The sequence below is a fragment of the Phocoena phocoena genome, chromosome 11, assembly GCF_963924675.1.
Source record: "Phocoena phocoena chromosome 11, mPhoPho1.1, whole genome shotgun sequence".
Classification (NCBI taxonomy): Eukaryota; Metazoa; Chordata; class Mammalia; order Artiodactyla; family Phocoenidae; genus Phocoena; species Phocoena phocoena.
Window position 1 is genome coordinate 46,908,381 of NC_089229.1, and position 9,123 is coordinate 46,917,503.

General features: G+C 38.5%; 1 pseudogene; it reads left to right on the plus strand.

The window, feature by feature from the left end:
- Window positions 1-6,809: 6,809 nt before the first annotated feature.
- LOC136131357 (tigger transposable element-derived protein 1-like) lies at window positions 6,810-8,685 on the plus strand (annotated as a pseudogene).
- Window positions 8,686-9,123: the final 438 nt, after the last annotated feature.

Sequence of the window (9,123 nt, forward strand, 5' to 3'; positions counted from 1 at the left end):
TCTTTTTAGTAAGCATTTCTGAGTCTTTAATTTGGGCCTTTGTCTAATGATATCCAGAGATTTACAGGCTATAACTAAGTTGTGAATTTTCTTTTAAAATAATGACACTCTACATTAGTGTTTACAGTTTACATATTACTCCCAGAAACAGGTTTGTCCCTTCATAACTAACAGCTTGTGGTGCATAGTAAGTGCTCAGTATACATGTTTGTTGTGAATTAATTAATTCATTCTACTACAAATGTTTAAACCTTCCTAGTTCAGGTTTGTGTTTCTCCAAGTATTAGAATAATAATAGATGAGAAAAACATTTGGCCTTCCCTCATTTTTTTTAACGGAAATGAGTTAATCGTGTCCATTATAATAGAAGGTAAATATTTTCTTAAGTGATTTGCAATAGGTAAAATGTGGAAAGAGCACTGGATTTGGGGATAGAGGAACTTGTTTCTAGTCTGTTTCTGCAACTCAGTTGGACAAGTCATATCTCTTACCTGTAAAGTGGGAATAATATCTCACAGAGTTGTGACATATAGCACTTCATCATCTGTGAAGTGCTTTACAAATGTGAGATAGTCTCATTCTTTGATTAACTTATACAACTCTACATGCTAGATTTAATCTCTTAATTCTTTTTCCCCAGGATTGAAATGGAAAACTGGAAAAGTTGATTAATTTATGCTCACAAAACCAAGTCGAAAATCCAGGGCAGCTATGACAAGGTTGAAGTTCATCCATCAGAAGTGAATGAAACAGAGGGGTCAACCTCCCTAATCATTTTGATCGCCAGGATAATGATGACTGACCAATTAGACTAGTCATTGATATCCAGCATAAAGATGGCCATAACAGATGTGATCATCCCCACCAGAGATAATTTAATGGAAAACAACAACCATTAATAACACACGACTGGAAGTAAGGAAACCTGGATTTAGACTCCTGCCAATGACAAGGAATATGATCTAAAGTTAATCACTCAATCTTTCTGAGCCCTAGTTTCCACTTCTGTGAAATTGTGGTTGGGAGTAAATGACTTTCATGTTTCTTATTTGGCATCATTGCTGATTCCTCTTCCAGCCATGCCTTCAAGTGATGGAGCTGAGGTAGGTATTTTCTTTTTGTTACATTTCTGTGTCTTCTCAAATTTATCTGGAATGGCGTTTTAAACTATTCTTTATTTTGTGCCTACCAATCATTGTATTTTAGGTTAGTCAAAACATCAGTCTTGGCTTTTATGATTTGTAGTTTGGAGAAGATGTTTCCAAAGGAAATTTAAAGAGACTAATAATTTAATTTATCTGTTCACAATTCAGAGAATAAATTAGGCAGGCTCTTTTAACAGCAAAAATGATTTACTCAACATAGTCCAAATTAATAAAACAAAATGATTGTAATGTAAAATTATGTATACTTAAATCATAAAATGGGACTTCTGATTTTATTAAATCAGATCAAATAAGGTTTTTCTTCCATAGCACATTATCACTCAAGCTTAAAAATATTTTGAAGGTAAGTAAAACGATATTCTAAGCTCACTTTTACAGAGAGAAATTCTTCTCAGGAGAACTAAGCAAGTATATTTACATTTTGACATCAAGACTGGTAAGGCTGGTAAACTGTCTTCCAAGGAAACTGGAGAAAGTGGTCTCCCTTGAGACATGTAAATGTGAATCAACCTGGTGAAGCAATTCATGAATCAACCTTAAATAACTAAAATGAATCAAGACCTGTTTATAACATCACCTTGTCACCATTTATTCATTTACCTGTCAACCTTACTTGGATGTTATAAAGGCCAACTAACTAAGAAGTGAAAACTCAGAGAAATGCCTGAGGACTGTAGAATTTTCTTGAGGTAGGATCAAGCAGGATGGGGGCTCAGCACTGGGTCTCTGCAGCTGGCAACACTTTGCTGCTTTGTTAGTGTCTGCTATATTGGGTACATTGTTACTGGTACAAAATCAGGGTTCTGTGCAGCAAAGAGGAGGAAATGGCTGTTGGTTAGGGAACAAACGCCGTCTTCCACAGGTACTATCCAACACACTCATATCTGATTGATTTCCTCTGAGTAAGTATCTGTTCAATCATTATTTCCAACTTTTACTCCCTTTCTTTTAAGCTATGGAGCCGCTAGAAAAGAAAAAATAATTCCATGCAAAATAGAAAAACAAAAAAGCAACTTCTTTCACTTGAATTACTGAGTTAACCGCCATGGAGTCACAGAACTCTGAAGAGCAGTTTGTAATCCACTCAAGTCTGCCAGTTTTTAAAAATTGTGACATCCGAAAATAAGGACATAATTTGGGGCTAGTTTGGCAGGCACAAAAATGATCTGTCAACTCACTTGTTTATATCTGGTAGTTGTTCTTTAACCCATCGCCTGTTTACCTATATACCAGATTAACCAAAATTTACCATTCTGTCATAAAACTTGCCCATTGAGGCCCACAGTGCTGAAGACTGAAGGCTAGGGAGGCTATTCTCTAGTATACTCTGCACGTCCCTCTCTCAGCTGAGTAGTACACTTACCAAGACTTGGTTGTGCTTTTCTAAGCTGTTCATAATAGTTGGACTTGTTACTGCAGTAATGTAATTTGAATACTATGTAACCAAAGAAATGTGAATGCAATAATAAAAATGCTATCTTGTGAGAACTGTGTTGACAAAAATTAACTCAAAATGGATCATTTGACCTAAAGCTAAAACTATAAAACATCTAGAAGAAAACATAGGAGACAATCTTTGAAACCTTGGCTTAAGCTAAAGTTTCTTAGATGGAACACAAAAAGCACAAACTATAAAAGAAAAAAAAAATACATTGAACTTCATTGAAATGAAAACATTTTGATCTTTGAAAGAAGATGAAAAGAAAAGCTTGAACTGGGAGAAAATATTTGCAACACATATACTTGGTAAAAGACATATCCACAATAGTTAAGAATAAGAACTCTTACAATTCAATAAGATTATTCAATAGTTATTATATGTAAAAAAATAATAAACAGCCCAATTTAAAAATGATCGAAAGGATTGAACAAATAAGTAATGGATGGTGGATGTTAAGAGCCAGGTTTCTCTCTGTTGAAGAGGGAAGTTACAGATGAGCAAGAAGAGAAGTCTAGAATGAACTAGCCTTCTGTGATACTGGATTTGAGTCTGAGACATCTTATGCATCCACTTAATACATAAACAAATGGATAGATACAGAAACAATTATAGATCTGTTTGTGGTTAGTACACACAACCTAGTTCTGTCTAAGACGGCATAGGGGATTTCAAGTACAGCTAGGCCTCATGGGAACAGGAAAGTAGTCTCTATAATCCGGCCTCCTGAGAACTCATCAGGTAGCTTCTCTCTCTCCTCTGATGCTCTCTGTGGTCACATGGTATCTTGGTTATCTCACCTAATGCTGCTACATTCTCCAGTTTTTCTTACAACTGGCTTTTCTGCTTATGAAACTGCATGCACATGGTTGCAAATGGCCGCCACTTTAAAAGTCCACATTAACTAGTCACTCAGTGCCCACCACCGTCCAACTGACTTAATCTCTATGTCTCTTAGATTTAGTTCTTTGGAGAGGATATCATTGAGCCAGCTTGGGTCACCTGTGTCTGGGGAGCAAGGTTACTTGTGTAAACATGGCTGCTGGGCAAGCAGCTTCATAGGTGTGCGACCTGGGCAGTCACATGGGGTCCTGGGCTCAGAAGGGCTCTCCACACTCACTTTAATGTTCCACTGTCACTATCATGAAATACTTAATTTTCAAATGAGAGCCCCATAAATGATGTAGCCAGTTCTGTCTCTGGGCTCAGCTGTGGGGCAAGATTTGGTGGTGTGAGTAGATTCTCTTATAAGGAGATACTGGCGATAGGAAAATTTGGTGTATTTAAAGTCTTGATTTTCAAAACTAGGCTTCTCCCTTCTTTGAACTCACATCCCTGCTTAGTGCCTCATTCATCTTAACAGAAAATAGTGGCTCCTAATAGGTACTATTCTGTGCTAGGCACTGAAAACACTCAGTGAACAAGACAGATTTGGTTCTTTGTCGTGGAACATAGTGTCAAGCCAAGTTTACCCCAGTCCTAGAATTACTGCCTTGTTCAGTTCTTTCTTAAGGAACTGCCATTTTGTCATGACCCTTCTATCCTGAAGCTTCCTGTCTGCTCTAGTCATAACTCGGGCAAGTGTAACTGAAAGGCATGCCTGGGACCTTAGTGGCAGAGACTGGTAGGGAAAAGAAGCCAGTAATAAGATTTGTAGATTTGCCAGGCTGAAGGTTCCTTTATTGCCCCCCTTCAAGCACACTCAGTCCCAACAAACTGATAGTTGGCAGCCTACTATGGCAAGTCCAAAGGGCATAGTAAGCTTACTTCCAGCTGTCATTAATATCCAAGTTAGTCTTATCTGATAGGAAGTGGGAGTGCAAGGCGTCAGGGAGTAGTAAAACTCAGATGGGTAGCAACATTGTGGTTTTAAGTCCTGGATTTATTTTGTAGCAAGATCCTTAGCTAGCAGCTGGGACTATAAGGAAACAAGGCCTTCCTAGTGGAAAGTGCTGGAAGAAGTAGGGAGGAGGTATGACAGTCAAGTATATAGATTCTCAGATATTAATAAAGATCAAATAAGGAAGCCAATGCAGAATACATCTTAGAAGGCCTTAAGAGAAGGCTGAGATCCCTGGACTCCCCTCAAATCATGGTCAACACAACACCATGACTATTTTTAGATCCAACCAGCTGCTGATGCTTCCTCATATTGCTCAGAAGTGGCTCAGGGACCAAGTGCGGCTGAGTCCACAGGTTGAAGATATCAGAATCTACAACTGATCGAATTTGCTTAAATGCATAAATCTGTGAATGTTGTTAGCTCTGCAGTTATTCATTGCTGAAAGTTAATCACTTTTTCAGGTACTCATCTACTTTGTGGTATACTTCCCTTATAGAGCATCCTTTGTGATGTTTCCTGCAATAAAGCCAGTTTGCTATGGCAGAAATTGCTAACCCTTCTTCCTATTAGGAAGAGAACACCTGAATTTGGCTGATCACATGACTGCCCAACTTTATTTCTCAGCATCCCAGGCAGCAAGATGTGGCCTATAGAAGACTAAGTTTTGCCAGTGTGATGTGACTGGAAATGATGTGTGCAACTTCAGCATCATTTCCTTAAGAATAAAGCTGCTTGCTTGGGACTCCTACTTTCCTTCTTTCCACTGGCTGGATAGTGGCTACAACTGCAGCAGTGTCCTTGATGTGAAGAGTGGCAGAAATAGCAATCTGGGTCCCAGGATGATCTCACCAAATTGAGCCCACCAATTTGGGACTGTTAAGTGAGAAGTGAGAGAAAAACAACCATTTTTTAACCCACTGTTTTTGGGGTCTCTTTATTATAATGGTGTAGTCTATACTCTAATTCACCTATTTGTTGAGGACTACTTTGTACCAGGCATTAGGTACCAATGCTCTAAGCATTTGTACATATTATCTCATTCAGTTCTCTTGACCACACTCTCAAGACAGTACTAATATCCCTATTTTATAGGTTGCTAAATTGAGGTTCAGACAAGTTAAGCAACGTACTCAAGATTCCATAGCTACTAAACGGAACAAGGATTCAAATTCAGGGTTGTTTGACTACATAGTCCTTGCTGTATCTCCCACATTTTGCTACTGAGCCTTCCAGGATTTTTGTTTCCTCTGCTAGTGTGGCCTTGTAGAAATGTCAGTTGCAGATAGTAAAACATCCCCCTCCCCATATCCCACTTTCTTCATCAAGAAAAAGCAGAGAGTTTAATACACATTATTATTAAAGGTAATAAAACAAGTGGGATGGGCCATTTCCAGTTATCTTGTTTACCCCTTTGATTCTATCTGCAGCTTCTTCTTGTAACATTATTAATGAGGTTATAACTCTGTGTACCCAAGGAGTCATTTTCTGTGATGTTTCCTTTTCTGATATATAACTGAAGGGAAGCTATGAGACTATTAGAAGAATTAACCTTTCAACTATATAAGATTCTTATTGCTTGTATGTATTTTTTAATTACAGGAGAATGTCATCAGTAGATACAAGTATAGTCTCTACTTACATGAGCAACATAGTGGTGGGTATACAGTATTGCTCTTTTTATCTGGGGAAGCCTCAGTAGCAGGAAGGGTATGAGTTAGGTAGAACTGAACTCTAGCAAAGTGTTACTTTACGATTGAAAAGCAGGAAGTACTGAGATTAAAAACACACCAATATCTTCAGGAGACAGTTGTGAGTGTGTGGTATTGGGAGAGAGGATGTGGTCTAAGTCATATAAATAACAAATATTTGAGTTCACTAATTGTCAGGCACTGCAGGCATACCTCATTTTATTGCACTTCACTTTATCGTGCTTCACAGATATTGTGTTTTTTACAAGTCAAAGATTTGTGGCAACCTTGTGTCAAGGAAGCCTATCAGCTCCATTTTTCCAGCAGCATTTGCTCACTTTGTGTCCCTGTGTCACATTTTGGTAATTCTTACACCATTCCAAACTTTTTCATTATTATTATATTTGTTATAGTGATCTATGATCAGTGATCTTTTTGTGGCTTGCGGGCTCTAGAGTGCAGGCTCAGTAGTTGTGGCACATGGGCTTAGTTGCCCTGAGACGTGGGAATCTTCCTGGACCAGGGATCAAACCCATGTCCCCTGCGTTGGCAAGTGGATTCTTAACCACTACGCCACCAGCAAAGTCCCGATCAGTGATCTTTGATGTTACTATTGTAATTGTTTTGGCGCCCCATGAACCATGACCATATAAGACAGAGAACTTAATCCATAGATGTTGTGTGTTCTGTCCGCTCCATTGACTGACTGTTCCCTCATGTTTCAATCTCTCACTCTCTCCCACTTTGGGCCTCCCTATTCCCTGAGACACAGCAGTATTGAAATTAGACCAATTAATAATCCTACAATATCCTCTAAGTGTTCAAATGAAAGGAAGAATTATACACCTTTCACTTTAAATCAGAAGCTGGAAATGATTAAGCTTAGTGAGAAAGGCATGTTGAAAGCTGAGATAGGCCAAAAACTAGGCCTCTTGTACCAAACAGTTAGCCAAGTTGTGAATGCAAAGGAGATGTTTTCGAAGGAAATTAAAACTGCTACTCCAGTGAACACATGAATGATAAGAAAGTGAAACAGCCTTATTGCCCATATGGAGAAAGTTTTAGTGTTCTGGATAGAAGATAAAACCAATCACAGCATTCTCCTTAAGCCAAAGCCTAATCCAGAGCAAGCAAGGCCCTAACTCCCTTCAAGTCTATGAAGGCTGAGAGAGGTGAGGAAACTGAAGAAGCTAGCAGAGATTGGTTCATGAAGTTTAAGGAAAGAAGTCATCTCCATAACATAAAAATGCAAGGTAAAGCAGAGAGTGCTGATGTAGAAGCAGCAGCAAGTTATCCAGAGGATCTAGTTAAGATAATTAATGAAGGTAGCTACACTAAGCAACAGATTCTCAGTGTAGAGGAAACAGCCTTCCATTGAGGACGATGCCATCTCAGACTTTCATAGAGAAGTCGATGCCTTGCTTCAAAGCGTCAAAGGACAGGCTAATGCAGCTGGTGACTTGAAGTTGAAGCCAGTGCTCATTTGTCATTCTGAAAATCCTAGGAACCTTAAGAATTATGCAAAATCTACTTTGCCTGTGCTCTATCAGTGGAATAACAGAGCCTGGATGACAGCACATCCGTTTATGACACAGTTTACTAAATATTCTCAGCTCACCATTGAGACCTACTGCTCAGGAAAAAAAATTTCTTTTAAAATACGACTGCTCATTGACAGTGCACCTTGTCACCCAAGAGCTCTGACGGAGATGTACAATGAGATTTATGTTGTTTTCATGCCTGCTAACACAACATCCATCTTGCGGCCTATGGATCAAGGAGCCATTTCAACTTTCAAGTCTTATGATTTAAGAAATACATTTCGTAAGGCTATGGCTGCCTTCACAGATAGTGATTCCTCTGATGGATTTGGGCAAAGTAACTTGAAAACTTTCTGCAAAGCGTTCACCATTCTAGATACCATTAAGAACATTTGTGATTCATGGGAAGAGGTCAAAATATCAGCACGAACAGGAGTTTGGAAGAAGTTGATTTCAACCCTCATGGATGACTCTGAGGGGCTCAAGACTTCAGCGGAGGAAGTAACTGCAGATGTGGTGGAAATAGCAGGAAAACTAGAATTAGAGCCTGAAGATGTGACTGAATTGCCGCAATCTCATGCTAAATCTTGAACAGATGAGGAGTTGCTTCTTAAGGATGAACAAAGAAAAGTGATTTCTTGAGATGGAATCTACTCCTGGTGAAAATGCTGTGAAGATTGTTGAAATGACAGTACAGGATTTAGAATATTACATCAATTTAGTTGATAAAGCAGCAGCAGGATTTGAGAGGATTGACCTCAGTTTTGAAAGAAGTTCTATTGTGGGTAAAGTTTTACCAAACAGCATTGTATGCTACAGACAAATCGTTGGTGAAAGGAAGAATCAACCAGTGTGGCAGATGTCATTGCTGTCTTATTTTAAGAAACTGCCACAACCTCCCCAGCCTTCAGCAACCACCACCCTGATCAGTCAGCTGCCGTCAACATCGAGGCAAGACCCTCCACCAGTAAAAAGATTAGGACTCACTGACGCCTCAGATGATGGTTAGCATTTTTTGGCAATAAAGTACTTTTTATATATGTCCATTTTTTTAGATCTAATGCTATTACACACTTAATAGATTACAATATAGTATAAACATAACTTTTATATGCACTGGAAAACCAAAAAATTAGTGTGACTCTCTTTATAGCAATATTCACTTTGTTGAGGTGGTCTGGAACTGAACCTACAGTATCCCTGAAGTATGCCTGTATACCTGGCAACAGGGATACAAAGATAAATAAGACACAGGCTTCATGTACGTAGTATTTTGCGTTTGCTTTTTAATTCATTTGAGTTATTATAGGTTTATTCCTTGGGTTTTCTGTATTGTAGCCTACAGAAAATAAAATTTGCTTTAAAAAAAAGAATTTCAAGAGATAATGTTGTTCAGACCTAGAACTAGCTCATCCCTCATTGGTATCACTAACCAAAACTACAATTT